Source organism: Pleurodeles waltl, chromosome 12 (assembly GCF_031143425.1).
Source record: "Pleurodeles waltl isolate 20211129_DDA chromosome 12, aPleWal1.hap1.20221129, whole genome shotgun sequence".
Lineage (NCBI taxonomy): Eukaryota > Metazoa > Chordata > Amphibia > Caudata > Salamandridae > Pleurodeles > Pleurodeles waltl.
In genome coordinates this window covers 299,191,414-299,216,072 of record NC_090451.1, presented here as the reverse complement: position 1 = coordinate 299,216,072, position 24,659 = coordinate 299,191,414, and the positions used below count along the sequence as shown (strand labels likewise).

Sequence of the window (24,659 nt, the reverse complement as noted above, 5' to 3'; positions counted from 1 at the left end):
CACTCAATTCCCCTCCACAGTGCACAACCACAGTTGACTAACCTGAATGCCAAGCCCTGCATGCCATACCCACTGCATGATCATCCCTTCCAGCCCTACATGTACACCCACCACCAATGCATGCACAGCATGGAGAACTAAAAATCCCACAAGACATCACCGTACACAAAAAAAGGTGGCAGGGCAACTGCAACGATATAGGGGAAGCTAGGGATGCAGAAAATGTCACAGACATGTAGCAGAATACACCAGTTACATCCCCACAGGTGCCCCAGCCAATCTCAGCTGCGAGGAGGTGCCACAGCTACCCAGTCCCCCATCAGAAGATGCCCCCTGTAATGACAGTAACTCAGGACTTCTGGATCTGGATAAACTCCCTCGTCCATCAGGGACCACTGGTCAGTCGGCTACCCCAACCCACACCCACTCCACCACAGAGCCCCCCCTCAGTATCCAACACCACTGCAGCCACCCAACATCCCCACACCTCTGTCCCCAGGGCATGTCAGTCAGCAGTGTGCCCACCTGTACAGAGACCCCAGTCCACACCTCACAGCCAAGACAATGAGGGTCCTGGGGTCAGCGACAGTGGGCACACCATTCAGGGGACACAGGCACAGGGGTACAGGGACACTCATAGGACAGATAGAGTGCAGATGGCAGTGGTTGGCTCTCATCTTGCTGTGGTACCTAGCCAATGGAATGCCAGTGTGGTGCATAGTGCTCAATCTTGATCCCTGTGTGTGATAGTGATGTGTAAGCCATCTCTGGAGTTGATGCTGTAATTGAACCAGTGCTCCCTTTCTCTCTCTCCCCCCTATTTTTTTCTGTCATCCTCTCCATGTGTCCATTAGCATTATATGGCGGAGGAGCAGGGGCACCAGCGACTGAGGGAGCTGCAGTCCACGGGACCCAGGAGGCAGAGTCCACCAACACTGAGGGGACCAGTGGGACAGAGGGTAAGGGGAGAAGCAAGGTGGGGACAGGAGGTGACAAAACTGACTCTGATTCCTCCTCCGATGGAAGCTCCCTGTTGGTGGCGGACACCTCTGGAACCACCCCAGCTACAGGTACAGCCATCACCCCCGTACCAACACCTCTGTCCTAGTAGCCCCCCACTGAGCTGACCATGCTCGCTCACCCAGGAGGGTGGGTATCTCCTTCGCCCCAGGCACCTCAGGCGCTGTCCCACCGAGCCCTGCTGCCCTCAGTGAGGAGGCTATTGACCTCCTGCAATCCATCTCTGTAGGGCAGTCAAACATTGTGAATGCCATTCAGGGGCTGGCATTCCAGATGCAGCAATGCAATGCCTACTTGGAGGGCATCCACAGTGGGTTGGCAGCCCTACAGGGATCGTTCCAGGCTCTGGCCTCCTCTCTGATGGCAGCCAGTGACCCTGTTCCTACCGTCCCCCCTCCAACTACCACTTCCCAGTCCCAGTCTCCTCAACCCCAACTCATCCCATGCACACATACAGACAAACATGCACACAAAACATCACACAAGAGTGGCACAGACAAACACAGGCAGCACACTTCAGGCCACAAGCACTCACTCATACAACAGACAGTTGCACACACAACAACATCCACTGCCTCCTCTGTCTCCACCTCCTGCTCCTCCTCCTCCCTCACAGTCACATCTGCACTCAAACCTGCATGATCTGCATCAACAGCCGCCACCACCATCACCACATCATGCAGCAAACACACCTCACTTGCAGACACCTCCACAACATCCATCCACATATCCTCTTGGTCCTCTCCCACCCTGCTGCCCCCCTCCTGAGACACAAACGCTCCTACTCAGACACCCAACAGCCATCTACCTCACACATGCCCACTGTCCATGCATCTGCACCCAAGCCCAGCAGCCATACACCTCCTACAACCACTCCCTCTACCTCAACTCCCATCCCTCCTCCCACATCCCGCACCAACATCCCTAAGAAGCTTTTCCTTGCCCAACTTGACCTCTTCCCTCCCACTCCACCCACCCATCCTTCCTATAAGAGCAGTGTCCCAACGACCCAGTCAAGCACCTCAGCCAAAGAGTCTGCCACTGCTCCCACCCAAAAAATCAGCTGCTGGCACAAAGGCACCCCTTAGTGTGACGGCAGCCACTCCTAGTAAGAGCACACCTCCGCCTCAGAAAGGGAGGACATGGTGGCGAAACCCAAGGGACAGAGGATGGGGACAGTGGAGGCACCTCCTAGTCCTGGAGGCAAGGGCACTAGTCACATGTCAAATGCAAAGGGGGCTCGCCACAAGAGGGAACACATGGATCCCCCTCCACCACCACAGAGAGCCAAGGTTCTCCCTCCACCACCAAGGAAAGCCAAGGTTCCCCCTTCAATAACATGGAAAGCCAAGGAGCCCCCTCCACCAGCAGAGGGCAATGAGCCCTCTCCTCCTGCAGAGGCAGGCAAGGAGTTCCCTCCACCAGCAGGGGGCTTGGTGCCCCCTCCTCCAGCAGAGGGCAAGGAGCCCCCTCCACCAGCAGAGGGCAAGGACCCTCTCCTCCAGTAGAGGCAGCCAAGGAACCCCCTCCATCAGCAGACGCATGTAGGCCACCTTCAAGGGACTGTGGGGCATGGAGCCCCTTACAGAACCAGTGGAGATGTTACCCACTTCAGAGACTGTGGGCTTTCACTCCCCTCCAGAGACAATTGGGAAAGCGGCCCCATCCTGAACCAGTGGGCATGTTACTACTTCAGCTGAGGTACCTCCCCGCCCCCTTTCCCCCTGAGTTGCCTGCCCCTTTCCAACATGATGCCCCTGAACAGTGGAGTCTGGATAATGTTAGGACTCAAGTTGGGCCTTGGACTGTGCCCTGTGGCCATGTGGGCCTTTTGTATTTTGGACTGCCCATTGGCCCAATCTGGACATTGACGCCTGCATTCACATGTAATTTTACATTAAGTGGCTGTTTATCAGCAAATTACAGTGTTCGTACATTCTAATTGTTGTCCTTGCATTAATTTAACATGGGTCCTGTGACATTTTTTTCATTCTGCAGCTGGGTCTGTGTATGGTGTGTGTGTGAATGGTGTGTGTTGTGCGTGTGTGTGTCACTCACCTTTTCCTCCCTCCCTCCCTTGTGTGCTAGGCGGCTGTACTCACCGTCATCGTCTTCGTTGGCGTTGGTGCTGCAGGATGACCATGGCATGGTAGAGCATTGGGAAGACTTGTAGTTCCAGTTCCATGGTGGCTGCGGAATCCTCTGTGTCCCTGATGGTGAGTCTTTCGTTTTCTGTGAAGTGTTTCTGCCAGGCTTTTGATGGCCTTGGTACCGCTCGGGATATCTTGGCGGTTTGCTATGTCATAATATGGTGGACGGTACCTTGACTTCCACCTGGCTGTTGATGGCTACCGCTGTGGTCAGCGGTGTTTATGCCCTGACGGTTGGTGAGGTACATTGGCTGTCTATGGGAGGTATCACTGCCATGGTCATAATTTGGCAGTAGTTACCACCAGCCTGTTGGCGGTATTACTGCCACTTTAACAGTCAACGCCAATGTCATAATGACCACCATTGTTTTGAAGCACTCAGTTATGGTTGTGGCCTATAGAATTTAAAGAAAGACTTACATATTGTTTGATTGTTTTGAATTGCAATGTGTCATTAGCAATACTTTATTGACAATGATTATTAATCAACATTGCAATGCTTATACCAATAATGTAAGCATTTGAATATGGTTATTTGTTTTAATGGTGCATCCTAACATGCTATTACTGTTTAATTAATGTGACAATACCTTTAGAAAAGCAGTAGGTTTGCATCATATTTAAATGTGACACCCTGACAAAGCCAGAATGATAACATATACATTGATGAGGTGGCCCCTTGACACACACAAATCAAAAGACACATGTAGTCTATGGGTGGGACAGCCAGTTTTTTCTATGAGGATGATAAGTGTTTCTGTTGTTATTGGTGAATTCCTCCATCCAATAAGGATAAAACACTTACTCACCACATGGTGGTATGCTGCACCCTAGGGCTTGTCCTCACACTACTTGTGGTAGCTCATGATGTGCACAGTTTTAGCCCAACAGAGACAGATACTTATCACTCAGAGAGAAAAGATTGGTTATCCCACCCAAAGACCCATAGACCAGGTGTATCTCTGTGATTTGTGAATTAGATTAAAGATATACACGCTGGTCTCTAAACGCCCCCGTCCTGACCTTCCTGTATGTTGAGCCAGTACAAAGTCAGTAGGCCTGCCTTACAAATAATGAAACCCCCTTATAGTGTAATGCTACTTTGTATGGTGATTATGGGGTTCAGAACCCATCAGTGGCGAAATGTGATAGGAGGGTGTCAGCAAAGGTATGTTACTTCTACCTGTTGTATATAATTGCAATTTATGCAAATATTTCATTAGGATGTGTACTGAAAAGTATCTTTCCTTTTTTAAAGAAAAAGCACTGACTGAACAAAAATGTATTGAGTTTTGGTGTTGCCTGGCAGTGAATTGGGATTGCTAGCTCACACCACTAATTCTGTGTGGGACTTGGACTTCTCTGCTTTGGGACTCTGAGAAAGTGAAGTGCTACAATGAGGTACTTGGTTCCCAATAATAAGAAAATTGCTAACCTATTACTTGTGAGGGGGTCACATCCTTCACAAATATTAATACAATTTAATACAATGGGTAAGTGAATTTCTAACTAAAAAGTCACATTTTGTGAATATCTTGCCCTTATAAGTTAAGCCACTTAAGCGTCTAAGTTAAATATTAAACTTTTATCAGAAAGGGACACATTTTCCAGAGTGGGGGAGAGAGATTCATAGTATTTGAAGGACGTTTATATTTGGGTCTAGTCCTTGGTGCATGCAGTGGTTCCCAGTGTGGGTTAGTAGTGGCTGTGAATGGTATGGAAACACCCAGAGATACAGAGTAATTAGGAAGGTATGCATGCATGTTCAAAGAGTGAGTCGTGAAGATGATACAACATGCTTTGAGGAATATGCCTGGTAGATATAATGCTAGTGGAGAGAACACAGAGGGAGAGTCATGTGACTTTCATTGCATGTGCTCATTATTAACAACTCTTCTGCATGAAGGATTGCTATTAAAGTGGGCGGAAAAATTGGGTAGGCCCATAGTAAGTGTATTTCCACATTCAAAACCTTAGATGACAATGTCGTAGCTAGTAGCCTGGAATTCTGATGGGTTGAATTTGATTTTTCTAATAAGGATTATTAGTGGCAATCTCTTTGGCTGTACTCACAATGGAGAACCTAAGCAATTAGGAACTGGATCCACTGAGTTTTACGCTTTTGATACAAACTTGGAAGGCTGAGTCCTGTTTCGAACTAAGAAGGAAAACAAATTCATTCTTTGTAAAATCAGGTTTGAGCTATGTTGAGGACATCCATGATTGGATTGTGATACCATGGGTCTTGTGGTATAACTGAGTGCCAGAATAGTGGCAGAAGATCAGATTAAAAGGTGTCCATTTGAACAATTTGATATTAATTTACATTGATTGAGGTGAACCCTTAATGGATGGATCTTTTGTCCCGGGGAGGTAGGCAAGTGTGGTGAGGAAAGCAGTGCATTTAGTTATTTAGGTTTCAGTGGATTTGACCAAAAGGGCCACAAGGAAAAGTGACCATTCTCTGATGTAGGGTGGGATTGTCAATCACTTTCACAGTTTTGGTTTCAGTGCTGCAATGAGGCTAACAGCTGTATTGAAGGTACAGGTAAAAGTTATGGAAGTTCGAAAAGGCTTTGATCTACTATGCAAATTTACCCTCAATTATTTTTCCCTGTACAGCAGTTGTGTAATAAACCAGCAATTGCTGACATCTGAAAGGCAGGAGTGCATATCTTTGAAAGGGGTGTGTGCTTTTGCCATTTCTTAGGTCGAGCGCCCAAGCACTCTGGCCTGTTGTAATCTATCTGTTGGCTTTTAACCACACCCACCGCATGCCCATCACTATCACTCGTTCATGGGCTTGCCTTTCAAAAATCCTTTGTTATCATTCATAAATGCTTTACGTTTGTCCCTCCTTGGGGCAGGTTTGTTACCGCCTTGGCCAATTGACCCTGTTACATGGACTGTGAAAGAACTTATTTTTCCTATTGTGTCTCTCCTTCACGCTCATGCTCATGGCAGCAGTGGTGCTTTGAATCGGCTCGCTTATGTCAACTGTTCATTTTCAATTTGTGTGGCAAAAAAAGTCCAGTTAGGAATTTACCACGCTAATAGTTCTAACTCTTTCCTCTGTGCCAATACTTGTTTTGTTATAGCAGCTGATGCATCCTTATAGGCTTCAAGTACAAAACGCACTGGCTCATTCATTGTCTTGGAAAGAATAGCAATGAGTCAGAGAGCATGCTTTGATGTAGGCATATAAAAATCCCCTTCTTGGGTGCCACTGGTCCTCACAAAAGCCTGTGTGAGGCACCATTGAAAATGTTCAGAGTTATAGGAGCTGACATTACGACTTGAGCAGGGAAACTATTGTAGTGCAGCCTTTCCTGTCACATGACCTGTGACTAAATTTACATACCCATAATTCCGTGTCACTTCTGAGTACTCCTGTTGTTTCTTTTTGTGGCAAGAAGAGTTTTATCAATGTACCGGATTACAACAATTATTATAAATTGCTTGTATTTTAAAGGGATTTCTAAGATGAATTTAGTAAACTAAGTAATCCTGACAGTCTGTGGAACAGTGTTCCTAGCACCACAGATGGCGGCCATGAAATGTATATTCTGGTTACTCTTCAAACCAAATAAATCTTTCGCCTTTTACTCAAAATTTCCATGGAGAAGAACATTTAAGAGTTTCACTCAAGTATTGAAAGCCCTGCCTAGTGCAGGTTTACCTTTATTTAGTAAATGAAGATAAATCCATATATTAGACAGATTACTTATTTGCTAGTTCCTCAAGGTTGAAAACATCTTTTGTTACCCATTGACACGCTTTTAGGGAGTGATTCTTACTGTGACATTATAGCCCTGTTACATGACATATAAGAAGGATGCATGCTGCACAAACTGCTCCATATCATCCGAAAGGATCCACTACCATGTGGGAAGAAGTGATATATAACAACAGAAATATAACAACAGGTAAGGAATTATCAACTGGTAAATGAAACACGTAACTGTATCCAATCTGGGTTTTATTCCTGGATCGGATCTTGCTTCTCCTTTCTCATTGAATATTGAGATTTTATTGAGAATATATGTAAAATGTATGTATGTATATATCATGTCATGGTCTAATGGCCGACTTTGAAACTTGTGAATAAAGTTAGAATCCAGCACAATTAACCTTGTGTGTTCCTGGGAAAATCACTTAATCAACCCTTGCCTAAAACCTAAAACCCACAAGCAATAGCAAAGCCAATAGGTCATACTTATGCAAGATCTATTGGCTTTGTCTACACTATTTCTTAGCCATGCATAGAAGTGTGGCTGCTTAGCAACATGGCTGAAAGTAAAAATAAAAAGTGCTATGTCGCGGCCAATGCTTGCTCCATTATAGCGCTTTTATATTTTATTTTATTTTAAACCATGCTGCACAGCAGCCGCGAAGCTGTAAAACATGGCAAAAAAGATTGACAAAGCCCAAAGGTCTTGCATAAGTGAGACCTATTGACTTTATCAATGCTTTGGGGAAAAGGAGATATGATGAGGCTAGCACTGGACATGTCAAACTTATTTCTTAGGTCAAGCGTGCAATCGATCTGGCCTGTTATTAATCTATCTGTGGCCTTTTAACCATACCCACCGCACGCCCCATCACTATTACTCGTTCATGGGCTTGCGTTTAAAAAAATCCTTTGTTTTTATTGGTAAATGCTTTACATCTGTCCCTCCTTGGGGCGGTTTTGTTATCGACTATGACACCGACTCTGTTACATGGATAATTGCAAGTTGCTGATACATTTGACTTTTTCCTTTTGTGTCTCTCCTTTGCGGTCATGCTCATGGCTGTTGTGCTCGGCTCACGGATGTCAACTGTTTTACTTTTCATTTTCAATTTATGTAGCAAGAAAAGTCCAGTTAGGAATATACAACGCAAATAGCTGTAACTCGAGCAAACGCGAGACCCATTGCATTGCAAATGCTTGTTAGAAAGTTGTGACCATTCAGTGAGCACTGATTATGTAGCATAATTGTGGTGGTAGCGACTATCAAATAGCAGTCAAGAGCTGCTCCATTGCCAAGATCACGTGCTGAAGTTATATGTCTAATTTTAAAGTTTATATCTACATTTAAATATACAGTGACAAATAATAATCCTAAATAAAAAAGGTACCAGGGACAAACATCTGCTCATTTTACCGTTTGGCTTCTTTCCTATCCAAAACGTCATCATTTCTCTTCTGCACAGGACACCCTTTAGAGAATAACGTGCAACCAAGTGCGTTCTGAGACAATATAATTTGAATGTCTCTTGCCCGGAGAGCACTTTACATGCGATTGTGGACGCTGCTGTTGTGTGTACATCTTAAGATGGAAAACTGCACACTGGCAACACAATGCCTGAAAGATCAGTTGTTGAAATTGCTTGGAATTCTGCTATATTTCAGCATTTATTTATCGTACTATTTTCACAAACAATCGTGCTCAATTAAAATCTATACATTTACATAGTTATGGTATGGCCCTCTCTGAATATCCATAGTGAGTTCTTCTTTTAGATTTTTAAGAATGCTTCCCTAAGTGATTGCTAGATGTTTTGTTTTTTGTTCGACTACTTTGCAATGCTGAGTAATTAATAGGCTCAGATCATGTTCAGGCTTCAAAGGAGCTGGTAGAAGTGCTAATCTCTGGAAAATGTTACTGAAGATAAGGAACATAAACAAGCATAAGGCACTACATAAAGAATTTCACAAAGGTCACAGGTGTGGAGAGGTCAAAGCGATATATTGTCCTTCAAAATATTTCAACAGATAGAAAGAGTTGTGATTGTTTTATCTGCTCCTTTAAGCTTTAAAGCGCTTTGAACCTGCCGCCCCGTGGAGCCCACTTCTCCTTTTTTCAAACCAACAAAGGTTCGGTCAGCAGATAGGTATTTTTGACCATAGAAGGAAAGCTGCTCCCCTTTCATCCTACCTCTCTTATGTGCACGAAATGTTTTCACAGCCTGGCCTTGCTAATCACGGCCGCATAATTTAAAGCTGTACCTTCTCTTACTTCGGAGGAATTGCACCACTATACCTTAAGTATTCGAAATCGAAAAAATAGATTTCAGCAGCAAGGGTGCATTATGTTCTTCTGCATTAAAAGCTGTGTAAGAAACGAGAAAGAATTTGAACAGTTGAACTAAACTATGTTTCTCACAAGCGCATGCGTCTTTACCCTCCAGTGTTTGTTCTACAGTTAGGCCCTGTGTTCACATTTTTTATATATGTAATGGGTAGGGAAAGCAGATGAGAGGTTCAGAGAAAACTCAACTTCAGCAACTGGCTTTGTTTCATATGTTTGCTTAGCAACTAGCCGAAAACCTAAAGATGTTTAGCTACGGCACTTGACTTTTCTTTGGAAACTCTTGATCTACTTCGGTTCCACTTTGACCTCCCTTTGAAGCCACGACGGCACATAGGGCCCTATTCATGAAAAAAAGAACATAAAGTGCAGGTAGTGTGTCACTTCTCCTCCACTGAGTGTACTTATACATTGTTTCTTTATTTGCTGACATTCCCAGTGGTACGCCTGGAATGTCTTACCAGGCACGGGTTTGCTGGCTGTGATTAGCGGGCCCTTGTTCCCACTGTGTAGGGGTTGCCACAGCATATAACTTTGTATTTAAGCAAAGAGCCTTCTGTGTAAATGAACATTTCCGATTCACATGAAAAACATTTTTCCACATGGAGAAAGTTCTTCACCAACACTCTAAGCCAATCGGGGTGGAGCTGTTTCACATTCTCGAGAGGGACTGACTCCAGCCATCCAGCCCTCTTCCCATTCCCAGGGCGAAGAGGTGTTAGATGGAAGTCTGGGAACACCACAAATGTATATATTTCTGAAAGTATCAAAACTCGTTGGGCAAACTATCCCTTGGCACTTTCCGCCCTTGAGTGGTTTGTAGAAGAGCAATCCGCAGTAGTAAATATATTCACACCAAATAAAGTAGTTTTAGTTAACAACCAAATTTACCATTGTGAATAAGATCCATTTGTCTATTTCATCCTGACACGGGGGTGTTTCAGTGGCTAATTATTTTGCTGGATATTTTGCATGTCTTCGAAGTGAGATGATCATTTTGTGTAACAATGATGGACAGATTACATGTGATCAGAACAATGGTGCCATTAGTACAGTAGGTGCAATGCAAACTGATCCAAGGGTTTGAGCGGCTTACATCACCTCCATTATGGATGTCTTTAACAACTCAATGCGGGGCAGAGAGCTCACTGTCTTTTGTTAAAGCCCTCAGTCCCCATGGTATACCACTACAAGTTGTAAAATTAAAATTTCAATGTCTGTGATATAATATTTTTTACCCTTATCTCTATTGAAATTACTACATGCAATGATAGGTTTGACACATTTGCTACTAGGAGTGATGTTTTGCAACTCAATGTGCTGTGTCTTTGCATAATTCACAACTGTCGTCATTTCCTATCTGCAAATTTATGAGAATGCGTACTAAATACCTTGTTCTTCTCAGAATGAAAGCCGGACAGTTTATGAACAGTTTACAGACTGGTGCATGTAAGAATATCTGCCTGTGTGAACTGGAAGATTAGAGAAGCATCAAGTGTAATTATTACATTTTGTATAGTTAAAGTACATTATACGGTCTTGTGGCCTGATGTGCTAACCTTTTTTCCAGCTTCAGATAGTAATATCACTGCATCAGTGCAAGAACTATGATAAAACTTACTGCTACTAGAAGAGACACATTGGTCAGGGCTATCTTTCGTGGCTAAAGGTCGTTTCGAGACTTTGGCCAGAGACTAAAATAGGTAAGTCTGGCCCTTAAAGTTTTTTTTGTTTATTTAAGAAAATAGAAACAGTTATTTTGTCATTACATGTAACACAAAGAGTGCAGATGGTACTTATCAAGAATGTGCAAAAATCCAATCCATTATCTCTTGGATCTGGATGTTATAATATTTAATATTATAGCATATGCAACTAGATCATCACAAACAAGGACCTGTAAGGTTTCACTTCTCTACATTTTCAAACTAGAGCTGTGAAGAAGAATCTTATTAATCATGAATATGGCTGAAACACATTGATGGTAAGAAGTACGATAGAAGTGCACAGTTGAGTACAGTATGAATTTTTGTATTTGTAAAGTGTTTGAAAAAAGTGTTGTTTTGTTATCAATGTTTATCAATGTTTATCAATGTTTATCTTGGGATTGTTTATAATTATAAAAAATGAGTGGATGTCTTCCAGGGATAACTCAAAACTCTGGATTTTATTCAAGTATTTGGCATTATGACTGCTCTTCTCTTCTTGTACAGCATGCCAAGCTCGTCACAGGGCATTCACATGTTTTGGAAAAGGAGAGGCCTATTACCCTCCCTGTAGCTACTTAAGCCCTCATTATGACATTGGCTGTCATAGTTACCTCCAAATTATGACCATGGCGGTGATACCTCCCATAGACAACCAATGTACCACACCAACCGCCACGGCGCTAACACCACCGACCACGGCAATAGCCACCTACAGCCAGGCGGAAGTCAAGGTACTGCCCACCAAATTATGACATAGCAAACCGCCAGGATTTCCGGGGTGTTAGCAACGTCATCAAAAGCCTGGCGGAAACACATTACAGAAAGGAAAGAATCACCTCCAGGGACAAAGAGGACTCCACTGCCACCATGGAACTGGAACTCCAACTCCATCCTGGAGTACCAACGAAGACGATGACGGTGAGTGCAGCCATCTAGAACACAAAGGAGGAACGGAGGAAAAGAAGAGTGACACACACACCATACACACACACACCACAAGCTGCACAGCACCTCATCAGTTACAGGACCCAGGAGCAAAAAATGTAAGGACGCATACGTGTAGTACAACCGCTGTAATTTGCTGCCAACAGCCACCATAATGAATAAATAAATAAATAACTATATACTTTGGGCCAGGAGTACACTCGGCTCCACCAGCCTGCCTCCGTGCCCCTGACCCCGCCATTGCTGCAAAAGGAAGTTCGAGGCCCTCCACCACTCGCAGGCACCCGCTTGCACCTCATCCCTGGTGCCTAGTGGGAGGCGTGTCTAGTGTGCTTGTACCGTGTATTTCGTTTTCTGTAATTCGCATTTCGTTTTTATCTTAAACTGTGCCCATTTTCTGCTCCGCTTTGTATTTTTTCGCTCTAAATTGTGCCTTTTCTCTTTTCCAGCTCTTGCCGGTTACTCTGACCCAGTTGCTGCGTCCCCTGTAACCCGCCCCCCTCGCGCCCCGATTGGACACTCCCTCCTGCCTCCCAGCTGCTCCTCCCTCCCACCTCCCCTTCTGAATGGCAGCCGCTGCATGACCGCGCGCAGTGGGCGCACCAGAGGCAAGCCCGTCTGAGCCCATCCGCGCCTGGACCGCGCACAGTACCCGTCCCTCTGGTCCACGCTCCTCCGGCCCCCCCAAGCGCCACTACTCCTCCACAGAGCTCCTTGCTCTCAACCCCTGCCGGCACCCCACCTGCGCCCAGGCCAACCCCAAACACACACACAGACCTTTCACATGCCACTCATGCCACTTCTCTTGCACTCACACCAACACCAACAACACCAACAAGCTCCACAACACCAAACCCCTCAATCACCTCACCTGTATCCTCCTTAACACCAGCTCCGTCCACAAGCACGCCATCGAGCTTTGGGACCTAATCACCACAAACTCTCCCGACATCGCCTTCCTCACTGAAACATGGATGAACTCCTCATCAGAACCCGACATCGCCATAGCCATCCCAGAAGGTTACAAAATCCCCCGTAGAGACCGCACCAACAAACCAGGAGGAGGTATCGCCATGATACACAGAAACTCCATCAAGATTTCCACCAACACTTACGACACCCTAGACAATGCAGAACACCAACACTTTCAGGTACACATCAATGCCAACACCACCCTAAGAGGAACCCTCACCTACAGACCACCAGGACCCCACCCCCCATTCTGTGACACCATCGCCGACACTATCAGCTCCCACGCCCTCACCTCCACAGACTACATACTCCTTGGTGACCTTAACTTTCACCTGGAAAGCACCCACGACTGCAACTCCACAGCCCTGCTGGACAACCTCGCAAACCTCGGCCTCAAGAAACTGGTCACCTCACCCACCCACTCAGCCGGACACACGCTGGACGCCATCTTCACCTCCAGAAGCCACATCGCCTTCACTCACACCACCAAACTCCACTGGACTGACCACCACTGTGTCCACTTCTCCTTCCTGAAACCCACCACCCACCATCAACAACATCCTACCCCCTACCGCAAGTGGAACAAGATATCCAAAGAACACCTGATCTCTAGCCTCACATAAGCTCCACCTCTCAGCACCAACGACCCCAGCACCGCCGCCCTCAACCTCACACGATGGCTAGAAACTTGCACAGACTCCCTCGCCCCTCTCAAAATAAACAACAACATCCGCACCATCAAGACTGCCCCCTGGTTCACCACAGAACTTCAGTCTTCCAAACAAGAATGCCGAAAAATTGAGAAAGCCTAGCGCCAAGAACCCTCAATGAGCAACTTCTCCGCCCTCAGATCAGCCATGAGGATACACCACCAACTCATCCGGACCACCAAACGGTCCTTCTGCAAAGAACGCATAGTCAAAAACACACACAACAGCAAGGAACTTTTTGCCATCATCAAAGAACTCACCAAACCCAAATCCTGCACCATCAACCCTCCACACTCCCAAGACCTCTGCAACTCCCTCTACAACTACTTCCACCGCAAGATCGCAGACATACATGACAGCTTCACAGTGTCATCACCCACCATCACCATCACCACCACCGACACAACCAACAACACAACACTCTGCCGCACCAACCTACTGAACACCTGGACCCCCACCAACGACAAAGAAATCGGCAAAACCATGAGCTCCATCCAATCAGGCTCCCCAACAGACCCTTGCCCCCACCACATCTTCAACAAGGCCAGCCAAATCATCGCTCCCCAGCTCCGGGCCATCATCAACAGTTCCTTCGAGACTGCAACCTTCCCAGATACTTGGAAACACGCTGAAGTCAACGCTCTTCTCAAAAAACCCAAAGCAGACCCTGAAGACCTCACAAACTACAGACCCATCTCTCCCCTTCCCCGCAAAGGTCATGGAGAAGATAGTAAACATACAACTGTCTCGCTTCCTAGAAGACAACAACATACTCAATGTCTCCCAGTCTGGATTCCACAAAAACCACAGCACCGAGACCGCCCTCATCGCCTGTACAAACGACATCAGGACCAGATTGGACAAGGGTGAAACCGTCGCCCTCATCCACCTAGACCTCTCCGCAGCTTTTCACACCGTATGCCACCAAACCCTCCACACATGCCATTTCAACACCGGAATTCGCCTCAAAGCCCTGGATTGGCTCACCTCCTTCCTCTCCGAAAGAACCCAAAGAGTTTGCCTCCCTCCTTTCCAGTCTACAGCCACCAAGACCATCTGTGGGGTCCCCCAAGGATCCTCCCTCAGCCCCACCCGTTTCAATATCTACATGGCTCCTCTCGTCAACATCCTCCGCCCCCACGGCCTCACCATTATTTCATATGCTGACGACACTCAGCTCATCATCTCCCTCACTAGGAACCCAGCTACTGCCAAGAATAACCTACACGACGGACTCCTTGCCATCGCCAACTGGATGACAGCAAGCCACCTCAAACTGAACTCAGAAAAAACAGAGATCATCATCTTCGGTCCCAACAAGACAGCATGGAACGACTCTTGGTGGCCCACCACCCTTGGACCACCCCCAACCCACCACCCACGCACGCAATCTTGGCATCATACTGGACTCATCTGTTCATGACTCAGCAAATCAACGCCATATCATCCTCCTGTTTCAACACCCTTCGCGTGCTACGCAAGACTTTCAAATGGATTCCCTTAGAAACAAGAAGAACAGTCACCCATGCCCTTATAAGCAGCAGACTGGACTATGGCAAAGCCCTCTACGCAGGGACCACAGCCAAGCTTCAGAGAAAACTCCATCAAATCTAGAACGCAGCCGCACGTCTCATCCTCAACCTCCCTCGCCACAAACACATCTCCGCCCACCTCAGATCCCTACACTGGCTGCTCATCAACAAAAGGATCATTTTCAAAATCCTTGTCAATGCTCACAAAACCCTCCACGACACTGGACTGGCCTACCTCAACGAATGAATCAACTTCTACAAACCAACTCGACAGCTCCGCTCCACCGACCTCACCCTCGCTACAGTCCCCCGCATCCAACGCACCACCTCTGGCGGCAGATCCTTCTCCCACCTAGCCGCCAAAACCTGGAACTCCCTCCCCACCAACCTACACATGACCCAGGACCTCCTAACCTTCAGAAAGCACCTGAAAACATGGCTTTTCAAGCAGTAATCCCCCCCCCAGCGCCTTGAGACCCTATTGGGTGAGTAGTGCGCTTAAGAAATTTATTTGATTGATTGAATGTACAGATAGGGCCAATGGCCAGTCCAAAGTACTAAAGGGCCACATGGCCACAGGGCATTGTCCAAGCCACAACTTGACTCCTGACATCATCCAGACTCCACTGTTCAGGTGCATCATGTTGGAAATGGGCAGGCACCTCAGGGGGGAAGGGGAGGTGCACCTCAGCTGGAGTGGTTAACATGCCCACTGGTTCTGGAGGGGGCTCCTTGCCCACGGGCTGTGGAGGGGGCTCCTTGCCCACTGTCTCTGGAGGGGGCTCCTTGCCCACTGTCTCTGGAGAGGACTCTTAGGCCACAGTCTCAGGAGTGGGTATCATGCCCACTGGTTCTGGAGGGGAGTCTTAGGCCACAGTCCCTGGGGAGGGGGCTACATGGCCTCTGGTAGTGGAGGGGGTCATTGCCCTCAGGTGGTGGATAGGGATCCTTGCCCTCAGGTGGTGGATGAGGTTCCTTGGGTACATTCATGTGAGGGGCCCCCTTGGCCTTTATCATGTGACTTGTGTCCTTGCCTCCAGGTTTAGGAGGTGCCTCCACTGACTCCATCCTCTGTCTCTTAGGTTCTGCCACCCTAGACCTCCCTTTCTAAGGCAGAGGTGTGTCCGTGCGGGGAGTGGCTGCTGTCCCACTCAGGGGCCCCTTAGTGCCAGCAGCAGATTTTTGGGTGGGAGCAGTGGACAACTGGTTGGCTGAGGTGCCTGGCTGGGTGGTTACGACCTTGCATTTAGGGGCAGGACATGGGGTAAGGGTAGGGAAGAGGTCAAGTTGGGCAAGGAAAACCTTCTTAGGGACATTGTGGTGGTATGTGGAAAGAGGGATGGGAGTGGAGGTAGAGGGAATGGTAGCAGGAGGAGTAGGTGTGCTGGACTTGGGTGCAGGTGCATGGACAGTGTGCATGTGTGAGGTGGATGGCTATTGGGGGTCTGATTGCTAGTGTTTGTATTCCTTTGGAGGGGGCAGACATGGTGGGAGAGGACAAACAGGACATGTGCATGGATGTTGTGGTGCTGTCTGCAAGTGAGGTGGGTGTGCTGCATGATGTGGTGAAGATGGTGGTAGTGACTGCGCATGAGGTGTTTGGGGTGGATGTCTGTGGGTCTGCTCTTGTGGTGTCTGTGGGCAAGGGTGTACAGGTGGCAGGGTCTGGGACTGCTGATGCAGTGCATGCAGGTGTGAGTGCGGATGTGACTGAGGGAGGAGGAGGGGATAAAGTAGAGGTAGTGGATGTTGTGGTGTGTACATCTGTCTGTTGTTTGTGTGAGTGTTTGTGGCTTGAAGTTTGGTGCCTGTGTTTGTCTGTGTCACTCTTGTGTGGTGTTTTGTGTACATGCTTGTCTGTATGTGTGCATGGGATGGGTTGGGGTTGAGGAGACTGGGACTGAGAAGTGGTAGTTGGAGGGGGGACGGTAGGACCAGGGACACTGGCTGCCATCAGAGAGGAGGCCAGAACCTGAGATGATCTATGTAGGGCCGCCAAGCACTGTGCATGACCTCCAGGAAGGCATTGCATTGCTGCATCTGGGATGCCAGCTCCTGGATGGCATTCACAGTGGTTGACTGCCCAACAGAGATGGATCTCAGGAGGTGAATAGCGTCCTCACCGAGAGCAGCAGGGATCACTGGGGCAGGGCCTGAGGTGCCTGGGGCTAGGGAGATGCCCACCCTTCTGGGTGAGCGGGCACGGGCAACCGGGTGGGGGCTACTGGAAGGGCAGTGCTGGTACAGGGGTGGCGGCTATACTCGTAGCTGGGGTGGTTCCAGAGGTGTCCACCACCACCAGGGAGCTCCCATCGGAGGAGGTTTTAGAGTCAGTGTTGTCACCTCTTGTCCCCGCTGTGGTGCTTGCCTCACCCTCTGTCCCACTGGTCCCCTCGGCGTTGGTGGACTCTGCCTCCTGGGTCCTATGGGCTGCAGCTCCTTCATTCACTGGTGTCCTTGCTCCTTTGCCAGATGATGCTAATGCACACATGAGCAGGATGACAGAAGAAAATGGGGAGGGGAGAAACAAAGGGAGCACTGGGTCAATTACAGCATCAACACCACAGATGGCATACACACCACCATCACACACAGGGACCAAGATTGAGCAGTATGCACCACACTGGCATACCATTGTCTAGGTACCACAGCAGGATAAGAGCCAAACACTGCCATCTGCACCCCTCCTGGGACCTACTAAGCCCTGTCTGACATGGAATGCCACCTAGATAGCAATCCAGATTTTGCTATTCACCCAATGACCTTGAGCTGGACCACGCAGCAATGTATGAGCTGGCATAAAGGGGCATCCACTGACTAAAACCCACCACCAGAATCCATTGCCAGGCAACAAAGATGGTTGTCACACACTGGACATACCCCCTTGTGGCTGCTGTGATGCCCTCAAGTGCCCATCCAGCTCTTGATAGGCCACCAACAGTATGCAGGCCATCAGGGCGGTCAGGTTCTAACTTGCACCCCTTCTTCATTGAGAGCCCATCCCCAGCTGGTCTTGCAAAGTCTTCCGCGCCCAGCATCCCAGGTCCTCCTACCGTTTCCTGCAGTGGGTGCTCCACCGGCTATCAACCTCCAGGGTCTGCCCCTCCTTGGCAATGACATGCCACAGGCTCTTCTTCTGATGGGCACTGACCTGCAGTGAATCACAAACAGAGGGACGCCATGAATCCGAATATCCAGCCTGTCACACATATGGCGTTCAGACATCATTTGCCCCTCAAATGGCAGATATGTCACCCGGAGCCCTGCATGTACTCTACCACCAGCTATATCCCCACCCAAATGACACACTGCGAGCACACACACACACATCTCCATGCAGCCTTGTTGCATGCAACGTCCCCATGGTGTACTCACATGTTGGTCTGGAGGCCCATCCAGCTGTCCATACAGGGGTAGGACCCCATCCACCAGGCGCTCTAACTTCTCCGAAGTGAAGGCAAGGGCCCTTTCCCCTGTCGCACGGGCCATGGCAGGTTGCAGACACAGCTTACAGCAGCACACGCAGTGGAGATGTTGTCCTGTGGAAAGTCAAGAATCAAGTGAGTTTATAGTCAGAAAATGGTGGTCACGTCCACGGTGGTGTACACAGTCACCGCAGGCAGTGATCCTCATTGGATACTGTACTCCATAGAGCCCTATGTTACACCGTCACCGCCGCCTGTGATTCTCATTGTACACTGTACTCCATAGGGCCCCATGTAAGCCAATGAGGAATTGCCCGGCGGTGCAGACCACCTTCCACCATGACGCCCAACTCCGGCGGAGTGAGATCACTTCCACCTGTCCCTACATACAGGACAGACAGTTGCCGTGTTATAGTGCTGGTACACAATTTAGAATAAAAACTGCGTCACTGGTGTCGATTGTACATATATAGCCATTTTCAGTGTCCAGTTATGTACATGCTATATGTACACTGAAGTGGTGGATCCATTTATCATGTTGTCACTCCCTTCTCATTCTTCTGACCCTTAGGTACCTACCACTGTGGAGGAATAGGAGGCGGAGGCGAGCCTCCGTGTACAGACCCCTTGTGGTCTTTGCTACAGTGGAGGACAGGCACATAGGCCCATATTTATACTTTTTGACGCTAAACTGCGCTAACGCAGTTTAGCGTCAAAAAATTTTGCGCCGTCTAACGCCATTCTGAAGCGCCATGCGGGCGCCGTATTTATGGAATGGCGTTAGCCGGCGCAAGCAGACCGGCGCTGCCTGGTGTGCGTGGAAAAAAACCACGTAGACCAGGCAGCGCCGGCGTTGGGAAAAAATGACGTTAGGGCGTCTTAAAATGGGGCAAGTCAGGTTGAGGCAAAAGAATCGCCTCAACCCGATTAGCGCCATTTTTTTACGACGCCCAGACGCCATTTCATGACTCCTGTCTTAGTAAAGACAGGAGTCATGCCCCCTTGCCCAATGGCCATGCCCAGGGGACTTGTGTCCCCTGGGCATGGTCATTGGGCATAGTGGCATGTAGGGGGGCACAAATAAGGCCCCCCTATCCCACCCAAAAAAAATTACAAAATATAAAAAATTATACTTACCTGAACTTACCTGAATGTCCCTGGGGTGGGTCCCTCCATCCTTGGGTGTCCTCTTGGGGTGGGCAGGGGTGGCAGGGGGGGTCCCTGGGGGCAGGGGAGGGCACCTGTGGGCTCATTTTGAGCCCACAGGCCCCTTAACGCCTACCCTGACCCAGGCGTTAAATAGTGGCGCAAATGCGGGGTTTTTTGACCCGCCACCTCCCGGGCGTGATTTTTGCCCGGGAGTATAAATACGACGCATTTGCGTCGCCGTCATTTTTTTAGACGGGAACGCCTTCCTTGCATCTCATTAACGCAAGGAAGGCGTTCACGCAAAAAAATGATGCTATTTGCCCATACTTTGGCGCTAGACACGTCTAACGCCAAAGTATAAATATGGCGTTCGTTTTGCCCCGAATTTGCGTCGAAAAAAACGACGCAAATTCGGCGCAAACGGAGTATAAATACGGGCCATAATACTTACCTATATACTGGACAGGGCCACAAACACAGAGCTGGGTCCTCAATTGAAGCCTGATCTGCTACCTTCTATCCATTGCACAACAGTAATACTCCCTCTTGTGCAGGTACTCTAAGAGCTCCATTTACTGGCAACAGGCTCTTTCCAGGTGACTGTGGGCTTGACTGCAGGACTGTCACAGCCAATGTTCTCAATAGTGCTGGCAAGGGTTTTGGCTGCCTTGCTCAAACACATGTGCAGCTACATCGCTTTCCCCAAGTAGAAGATTTGACCACTGTGAAGGCTGGATCTCTGCGATGGGACATATACCAATGTAATTGGGGCAACTGACGGGGCCCATATTGCCTTGCTGACCAGTACATCTCCCACGTCACTGCCAAGTATCCTGGGTTGGTGCATGACGCCTTCGTCCTGAGGAATAGCAGCGACCTACAAGTGATGGCACAACCACCGAGGCACAGAGTGTGGCTCATAGGTGAGCCTGAGTCCCCATCCAATGTATGTCAGTGTAGGCCTTCAGGAGTCATCCCCCATGCCATTGCACGGCTAATGTTTGTCCCTCACTTCTTGCAGGTGACTCTGGCTACCCAAACCTGTCCTGGCTCTTGACCCCTGTAAGGAATCCGAGGACGGGCTGAGAAGAGGTATAATGATGCTCATGGGCGTACCAGGAGGATTTTTGAAAGCACCTTCGGTCTCCTGAAGGCCAGGTTCAGGTGCCTTCATCTGACAGGTGGATCCCTCTGCTACTCCCCTGAGAAGGTCCGCCAGATGGTTGTTGTATGCTGCATGTTGCACAATCTGGCCATCAGACGACATGTGCCCTACCTGCAGGAGGAGGAGAGTGAAAATTCTCCAGTGGCAGCAGTGGACCCTGAGGACAGTGAGGATGAGGAGGAAGAGAATGAGGATGTGGACAACAGGACATACGTTATACAGCAGTACCTCTAATGAGACACAGGTAAGACAGTAGAACTGACCATTCCTCTAATAAATTATTTTTCTGTGTGGCTGTAGCATTATGGCAGTCACTTCCTTAGCATCCCAACTGACTGTCACCTATGCCATCCCATTTTGCAGATGTTGGTGTGGTTACAACTATGTGCTGATGTGAGGACTACAAACTGCTACAGGCCATTTGATGGATGGAATCGCAAAGTTCTGGACAATTGCATAGGATGATACAGTTCAATACATTGTACATTTCTGTCAGATAAAGCACTATTACTCCAGTTGTGTTCAAGGGTGTTTATTGATGTGGAAATTATTAAGGAATAGTGCAATGGAATGGGGTGATGGTAGAGGAAAGTCCAGTGTAGTGGTCCAGTCTGTTTGTAGCACAGGTTCAGTGTCCAAGATGACATAGGAAGGGGAGCGATGGCAGTTCAAAGTGGACAAGCTGACAAGGGGGACAAGGGGGATATTGAGGTGAGGCTCATTTCCTGGCATTGGCCTTGGTTTCGGCAAGTATCTCTGGTGTCTGTCTTGGTCGCAGGGAACATTTGCGGGGTGGTTCACCTTCTGCAGGGGGAAGGGTGCCAGTGGGTCCTGTGGCAGGGCCTCCTGTCCACTAGCTTCAGCAGATGTAGAGGGCTGGTCAGTTGACTGGCTAGTGGAAGGGGCCACTGTTGTGCTGAATACTCCTTCATGGTCTTGGCCATATCACCCAGCACCCCTGCTATGTAGACCATGGTGGTGTTCAGGGCCTGCAATTCTTTCTTGATCTCCTGGTGGTGTTCCTCCTGCAGCCGCTGGTTCTCCTGCATGATGTCTATCACCTGACCCATTTTGTCCTGGGATTGTTGGTAAGCCCCCAGGACATTAGGGAGTGCCTCCTGGACAGTTGGTTCCCTTGGCCTGTCCCCCCCCTGGCACACAGCTGTCTTCCAAGTGTCCCTGTGCCTGTGTCACCTGGACGGTGTGCCCACTGCCACTGACCCCAGGACCCTGATTGTCTTGCCTGTGAGGTGTGGACTGGGGACCCTGTACAGGTGGGCATACTGCTGATTGAAGTATCCTGGGGACAGAGGTCTGGGGACGTTGGGTGGCTGGTGAGGTGTTGGATACTTAGGGGGGAGGCTCTGTAGTGGACTGGATGTGGTCTGGGGCATCCGACTGACCAGTGGTCCCTGATGGGCCAGGGAGGTCATCCAGATCCAGAACTCTAGAGTTGCTGTCATCACTGGGGGCATCTTCTGGTGGGGAACTGGTTGACTGTGGCACCTCCTCGCCGCTGAAATTAGCTGGGGCACCTGTGGGGATGTAAGTGGTGTATTATGCTACATGTCTGTGACACATTCTGGTTCCCTAGCTTCTCCTATATTGTTGTGGTTGCCCTGCCACCTTTGTTTGTGTATGGTGATGTATTGTGGGATTGTTAGTTCTACATGCTGTGCATGCATTGGTGGTGTGTGTACATGCAGGGCTGTGAGGGATGTGCATGCAGTGGGTATGGCATGCAGGGCTTGCCATTTAGGTTACTTAGATGTGGTGGTGCACTGTGTGGGATGAAGTGGAATGATGGGTGTCAAGGTGAGGGGTGGTGGTGGCATGCAGGTATGGGGGGTAGGTAGTAAATATTGACTCACCAGTGTCCAGTACTTCGACAACTCTAGTGAGTCCCTCAGGATGCAGTATTGCCAAGACTTGCTCCTCACATGCTGTCAGCTGTGGGGGAGGAGGTGGGGTCCCCCTCCAGTCCTCTGGATAGCAAGCTGGTGCCTTGCTGCTATGGAACGTACCTTCCCCCGTAGGTCATTCCACCTCTTCCTGATGTCGTCCCTTCTTCGTGGATACTGCCCCATGGCGTTCACCCAGTCCACGATTCTCCAACATAGCTCCATCTTCCTGACAATGGAGATCTGAAATACCTGTGCTCCAAACAGCTGTGGCTCTACCCTGACTATTTCCTCAACCATGACCCACAACTCTTCATCACTGAAAGGAGGGTGTCTTTGTGGGGACATGGGTGTTGTTTGGTGTGTGGTATGCAGAGGGTGTTGAGTAATGTGGTGGGGTGTGTGGTGCTTGATGGATGAATTGGTGGTTGTGGTTTGTGTAGTTGTCTCTGTGATTTGCATGCCTAGTTATTGCAATCTTTTCGTGTTGGCAAAGGATTGTGGGTAATGTGGGTGTGTATTTTTTAGTGCTGTTGGTGGGTGGGTGTGGTGTGTGTACTAGTGTCAGGTGTGTGTTTTTGATATTGGCCAATGTTGTGTTATTTTGTATTTGGGTGGCCATTATGACCGTGCCAGTGTGTACCACCAATGGTTTACCGCCATTGAATGTCTGCTGTGGTGATTCGTGGGTCATAATGTGGAGGGTGATGTTTTGTTGGCGTAACGGTATGGGTGTTCGTACCAACAGTTTAACACTAACCTTTGGTCTGACGGATTAGTGTTTGTGGCAGTATTCTGTCAGTTTGGCGTGTATGTGTCATAATATGGCGAATGGATGTTCGCCTTCGTGACGGTATGTTGGCGGCCGTCACTGCGGCGGTAAGAGGGATTTACCACCAATGTCATAATGAGGGACTTAGTGTTCTCAATGACCTACCCATTTTGTATATTTAATATGTGTGGATATATGTCATAAAGGTGCCTGATACTTCTTTTTTATTTCTTGAATTGTACATGAGAAAAACATACAGTAACCGAACTACAGGGTATAAGAGTAAGGACTCATGAAAACAGTCAGCAATACCAATTGAACTTTGGAAACGGTAAGAAGTAAAATATTCAGTACTCCACCAGTTGAAGAGGGGAGGAGAAGAGGAAGGAAGTGGGGCAAGAAGGAGGAGAGGGTGAGGGGATGGGGAAGGGAGGGAGTGACAAGGCAGGTGGGGGAGGCAAGAAGCCACAATCATAATTGAAGGCAGTAACAGGGGTCTTGCACCACCAAAAGAAGGCATAGAAACATCACATATCCAATGCACTCAATACAATTGTACTCATTTTCTCGGGGTATAGTTGAAGCCATTGGTGTGTCTGTAGCATTCGCACCCAGGTATACTATCAGCGGGGTCCATATGTCTTGAAGACGGGAGTCAGACGGTACTAAATCCCAGTAAGTCTCCATTTGTTCTTGACAGTAAGCTGCATTGTTCTTAACAGTAAGCAGCATCATGCAGCCAGTCAGTTTTAAGTGGAAGTCAGAACCTCCCCCAGCACATTGCCACCCATCTTTTGTCAGAAGAAGGAGCATCTCCACTAGTTTGCAACCATCAGCCGGGACCACCTTGACATAGCCCAAAAATGCAGTCAACAGTGATCATTCAGTATTATGACTAAAAATAATATCAATGACATCAAAGATCTCTGACCAATACCTCTGAACTCCGGGAAAGCTCCATGCTAGATGCAGAATGTGTGTGGGCACAGAGCAGCGTAAGCAATGTGCACCTTTGTGCAGACCCAGCCTATGCAGCTGCACAGGAGAATAATAAAGTCTGTGCAGGAATTTGAAATGAATCAGGCATAGCCTGTAATTGGGCAAAAGGGCTCATAGTTGAGCACAGCACTACTAC

At 48.3% G+C, this 24,659-nt stretch overlaps 1 non-coding gene across 1 annotated transcript; it reads left to right on the top strand.

The window, feature by feature from the left end:
- The first annotated feature begins 6,731 nt into the window (after positions 1–6,731).
- Positions 6,732–6,847, top strand: LOC138268891 (U5 spliceosomal RNA). Its single transcript, XR_011200185.1, has one exon. It is a non-coding gene; the product is annotated as a U5 spliceosomal RNA (small nuclear RNA).
- The last annotated feature ends 17,812 nt before the right edge of the window (positions 6,848–24,659 follow it).